This window comes from Aegilops tauschii, chromosome 2 (assembly GCF_002575655.3).
Source record: "Aegilops tauschii subsp. strangulata cultivar AL8/78 chromosome 2, Aet v6.0, whole genome shotgun sequence".
Lineage (NCBI taxonomy): Eukaryota > Viridiplantae > Streptophyta > Magnoliopsida > Poales > Poaceae > Aegilops > Aegilops tauschii.
Genome location: NC_053036.3, coordinates 80,264,410 through 80,270,407, shown reverse-complemented (window position 1 = coordinate 80,270,407; position 5,998 = coordinate 80,264,410).

The window sequence follows — 5,998 nt, the reverse complement described above, 5'->3', positions numbered from 1 at the left end:
GTATTGGTTTGATCACTAAATTGTTGCCAACGGCCTCGTCTTGTGTGTAGGTTGTTCCCACCCATGCAAGATCACGGGCCAGGTCACCAGCTCCCCCAACGACGCTAGCCTGATTCGGCTTCTTCCACCCAGATCTCGTCGTACGTGGCGGGTAGCTACTACAACAACATCAATGAGGAGTTTTTCTCTAAAAGTTTGTGCGGGTGACACAATTGTTGCTCTGCTCATTTCAGTTCTCTTCTCTAGCAATGTGAGGATGACCAAGCGAGCGGTGCCAGATTCAGTTCAGAAGGATTTTCTTGTAGGCTAAGATATGCTTCTAAGTTTTCTGGGGTTTTTTCTGTCGAGAAGGAAACAACCGCCCTTGTTGTAGATATTTCTTTTGTGCTAGTTTTTCTAAATGAATATAATCTAGATTATTAAGTGTCAAAAAGAAAGAAAAAGGTGATATAGTCACGAGAGGTTTTTTTGGCGGGTAAGAGGGGATTGTTGTCAGCCGTATTAGGGTAGGTTTGGCATGGTGTAGTAGCCGTTGCAAATTCAGCAGCAGTACACACTACATAGTTGTATTATTAGGGTAGGCTCAACATGGTGTAGTACGGTAGTAGCCCTTGCAAATTCAAAATCAGTACAGACTATACATTATACAGAGTGAAAAGACTGAAGACGGAATTCAGCTTAATCCTGGCATTCAGACTTGGAATCCTTGTCTCATTAACGTGATGTGTCCGAAGCACACTAGCTGCTGCAGTTAGCGACAGAGATGCAAAACTTTGCACGTCGGTGAGAACCACTTTGACACTTGAAATGCTGGTGATTATTGTATTGTCACCTGTTTGTATATGCCTGATCGGCATGCTAAGCAGACGGAGAAGATGGACATCATACCTTACCTTATAGAAAGGACTGTGATATTTGTCATATGTGTGCCATATAAACAAAACTGCCACACCTCTATTTTTTTGAGTTAAAACGAAGCTTTATTCATTAGAAATTATCAGTACATCGTTTGTGAGGATCATTACAATTTCATTTAGAGGCTCCTCAAACCAATCCGAAGTTGAAGAAAATCTAGCTAATCTAGCAAGTTCATGTGCTACTTTATTTGCCTCTCTATTACAATGTTCGAATCTAGTCATGATAAAATCACATGCATAGTGAAAGCAGTCATCGAAAATTGCCGCCGCCGCACCCGTTGATTGTCATCCATCCTGCATGGTCTCAATCACATCCATATTATCTGAGTTGATGATTAATCGGTTGCACCCCGCCCTTCACGCTAGTGTTAGTCCAAATTTCAGAGCTAATGCTTCTGCCATCAGAATATCCGCGCAATGGTCGATCTTTCCATTTCCTCCTGCAATAAACCTACCTTTGTCGTCTCGCAAGACTGCCCCCATCGTACAACATGTCATGGTCAAAAGAGGTATCAACATTGAGTTTCACGAAACCCCTTGGAGGACATAGCCAATCCCCTTTTTTATGGACACCTTTGAAGATGATGCATTTACAAAATTGTATTTAAGGGCTGTGATCCCCATTGATATCTGAGCTGCATTCCGAGTTACTTCCTTGTGCACTAATTTCCGTCTCTCCCACCATAGATACCAAGCTGAAATAGCCATCATTTCTCGTACATTTTAGTACCCCATAATACGCAAATCTTGCTCTGGAAGAAGTAAAAGGTATTCCAATATCGCCTCTCCAGCACGATCAACCTCACAGGCTCTATCAATAATGTCCTCCATCCCTAGTCTCTTCCAGACTTCCTTTGCTTTAGTACATAGAAAAAGCATGTGTTTTGTGTCTTCTACACCCTGAGAGCAAGTAGGGCACAAGGGCGAAACCTTCATGTGTCTATTAGCGAGTGTTGCCTAGCATGGGAGAGTGCCATGTAACGTACGCCATATGAAAATTTTGACTTTTGCCGGACATGATAACTTCCATATCTGACACCATATAGGGTTAGGTGTGGTTCGCCCCATCCCATTAGAGTGTTTTAGTTGACTCCCATACTGATAGTTCCACTCCACAGAGTAAGCAGACCGTACCGAGAACATACCAATTTTTGTATAACTCCAGGTAATGAAATCAATCATATTATGTTGCGCAATTGGGATTGAAAGAATCCGTTGTGCGTCAATGGGCCACATAGTTTGTCTAATCAGGTCCTCGTCCCAATTATTGGAAATGGGGTCAATCAAATCCACCACTTTTGATAACAATTATCCCCCCTTAGGCGTCACAATCTTTCTAGTGGCACAATTTGGGATCCAGGCATCTTCCCAAATATTGATATTATGTCCATTCCCCACTCGCCAAATATAGCCACGTTTCAGAGTAGTTATGCCTGCGATGATGCTTTGCCAGGTGAAGGAAGCACCATGCTTTGTCTTGTTATTCAGCAAGTCGCCATCAGGATAGTACTTGGCCCTTAGAATGGTGGCACACAAGGATTCAGGGTTATGAAGGAGACGCCATGCCTGTTTGGCAAGCAGAGCCAGGTTGAAACAGTGGATATCACAGAAACCCATTCCTCCTTGGACTTTTGGTACACACATTTTCCACCAGGCCATCCAGTGCATCCTCCTTTGGTTCTCCTCGTCTCCCCACCAGAAATGCACAATCGCGTCGATGATTCCTTTACAAACTTTTTTTAGGAATTTTAAAGACCGACATTGCATAGGTAGGTATGGCTTGGATCAGAGCCTTGAGCAGGATCTCCTTCCCTCCGGCAGATAGTAATTTTTCCTTCCAACCACTAATTTTCTTAACAATACGTTCAATCAGAAATTTAAAGCAATCTGTTTTATCAACACCCACGTTTGCTGGCAAGCCCAAGTATTTTTCATTCAGGGCGTCCGTCATTATATTCAGCATTGTACACATTTTTTCTCTGATCTCAACCTTTGTATTAGGGCTAAAGAAAATACTGGACTTTTCTACGCTTACCAGTTGTCCCGACGCCGCACAATATAAATCTAGTGCTGATTTCAGGGCCGCCGCGTTCTGTTGACTGGCTTTCATCAAGATCAGTGAATCATCTGCAAAGAGAAGATTTGTAACTGGCAGGGCGTCTCTACAAACTTTAACTCCTGGTATTTTCCCATTCTCCTCGGCATGCAAGAGCAAAGCATTCAACCCTTCTGTGCATAGCAGAAAGAGGTATGGTGATAGCGGCTCCCCTGCCTCAGCCCTCTAGTAGGTTGAAAGCTCTCACTTTCCTCTGCATTAATCCTTACTTTGTATTCTACGGTTGTGACACATTGCATAACCAAATTAACCCATGCTCGACGAAAACGCAACTTCAACATAATCTCCTTTAAAAAAACCACTCGACTCTATCGTAAGCTTTGTGCATGTCAAGTTTTATAGCACACAAACCCTCTCTACCCTCTCTTTTATTCTTGATTGTGTGAAAACATTCGTAGACCACTAAAATATTGTCCGTTATCAATCTACCCGGTACAGATGCACTTTTTGTTGGGATAATGATTTCTGGTAGGAAAGTCTTCAGTCGAGAAGCCACCATTTTTGCAATTATTTCGTATACCACATTGCATAAGCTGATCGGCCTAAATTGAGTTACCTTTTCTGGTGCATTAATCTTAGGAATCATCACAATTGCCGTATCATTCCATCCATTTGGGATAGTACATGTATTGATTGCTTTCAAAACCTCCTCAATTAGGTCTTCCCCCAGCATGGGCCAGAACCTTTTATAGAAAATGGCATGGAGTCCATCTAACCCTGGAGCTTTCAGGTCTCCAATATCAAATAAAGCCTTGCGAACATCTTCCACAGTATAAGGAGCAAGTAGAGCATTCGTTTGACACTCTCCTATGGACTAGTGATAAGACCTCTTGATTCGGATTATGAACTTCCAATGTAAAGAGCTTTGTAAAATATTTAGTGATGTGATTCGTCAATTCCTTTCATGTTAACCAATTTCCAGACTCGTCTAATAGTTTCTTTATATTATTTCTTTTTTCCTGGCCGTGGCAGCGTTATGAAAGAAAGAGGTATTACTGTTGGGGAATGTAGTATTTCAAAAAATTTACCTACGATCACGCAAGATCTATCTAGGAGAGGCATAGCAATGAGCGAGGAGAGTGTGTCCACGTACCCTCGTAGACCGAAAGCGGAAGCGTTTAGTAATGTGATTGATGTAGTCGAACGTCTTCGCGATCCAACCGATCCAAGCATCGAACGTACGGCACCTCCGTGTTCAGTACACGTTTAGCATGATGACGTCCCTCGATCTCTTGATCCAGTTGAGGATGAGGGATAGTTCCCTCAGCACGACGGCGTGACGACGGTGATGATTAAGTTACCGGTGCAAGGCTTCGCCTAAGCACTGCGACGATATGACCGAGGTGTGTAACTGTGGAGGGGGCACCGCACACGGCTAAGAACAATTGATGTGTGTTCTAGGGGTGCCCTCCCCATGTATATAAAGGAGGGAGAGGGAGGGAGGCAGCCTAGGGCGCGCCCAAGTAGGAGGTCCAATTCGCCCCCCCTCTACCATATTTGGACAAGGGGGAAAGGAAGGAGGAGGGAGGGGAAGGAAGTAGGAGTCCTACTTCATACTTTCCTTTTCCTCCTCTCCTTTCCCTTTCTCCCCACGTGGCTGGCCCTATAGAGGGCGCACCAGCCCCTTGTGGGCTGGTGTGTTCCCTTACTTGGCCCATTAAGCCCATATCTTTGCCGGGGGTTGCCCGGAACCCCTTCCGGTGACCCGGTATCACTCGGAACACTTCCGGTGTCCAAATACCATCGTCCTATATATGAATCTTTACCTCTCGACCATTTAGATACTCCTCGTCATGTCCGTGATCTCATCCGGGACTCTGAACAAACTTCGGCCATCAAATCGCATAACTCATAATACAAATCATCATCGAACGTTAAGCGTGCGGACCCTACGGGTTCGAGAACTATGTAGACATGACCGAGACACATCTCTGGTCAATAACCAATAGCGGAACCTGGATGCTCATATTGGCTCCTACATATTCTACGAAGATCTTTATCGGTCAAACTGCATAACAACATACGTTATTCCCTTTGTCATCGGTATGTTACTTGCCCGAGATTCGATCGTCGATATCATCATACCTAGTTCAATCTCGTTACCGGCAAGTCTCTTTACTCGTTCCGTAATGCATCATCCCGTGACTAACTCATTAGTCACATTGCTTGCAAGGCTTATAGTGATGTGCATTACCGAGAGGGCCCAGAGATACCTCTCCGATAAATGGAGTGAAAAATCCTAATCTCAATCTATGCCAACCCAACAAACACCTTCGAAGACATCTGTAGAGCATCTTTATAATCACCCAGCTATGTTGTGACGTTTGATAGCACACAAGGTGTTCCTCCGGTATTCGGGAGTTGCATAATCTCATAGTCAGAGGAACATGTATAAGTCATGATGAAAGCATTAGCAATAAAACTAAACGATCATTATGCTAAGCTAACGGATGGGTCTTGTCCATCACATCATTCTCTAATGATGTGATCCCGTTCATCAAATGACAACACATGTCTATGGTCAGGAAACATAACCATCTTTGATTAACGAGCTAGTCATGTAGAGGCATACTAGGGACACTCTATTTTGTCTATGTATTCACACATGTACTAAGTTTCCGGTTAATACAATTCTAGCATGAATAATAAACATTTATCACGATATAAGGAAATATAAATAACAACTTTATTATTGCCTCTAGGGCATATTTCCTTCAGTCTCCCGCTTGCACTATAGTCAATAATCTAGTTCACATTGCCATGTGATTTAACACCAATAGTTCACATCACCATGTGATTAGTTCACATCGCCATGTGACTAATACCCAAAGGTTTTTACTAGAGTCAATAATCTAGTTCACATCGCTATGTGATTAACACCCAAAGAGTACTAAGGTGTGATCATGTTTTGCTTTTGAGAGAAGCTTAGTCAATGCGTCTGTCACATTCAGAGCCGTATGTATTT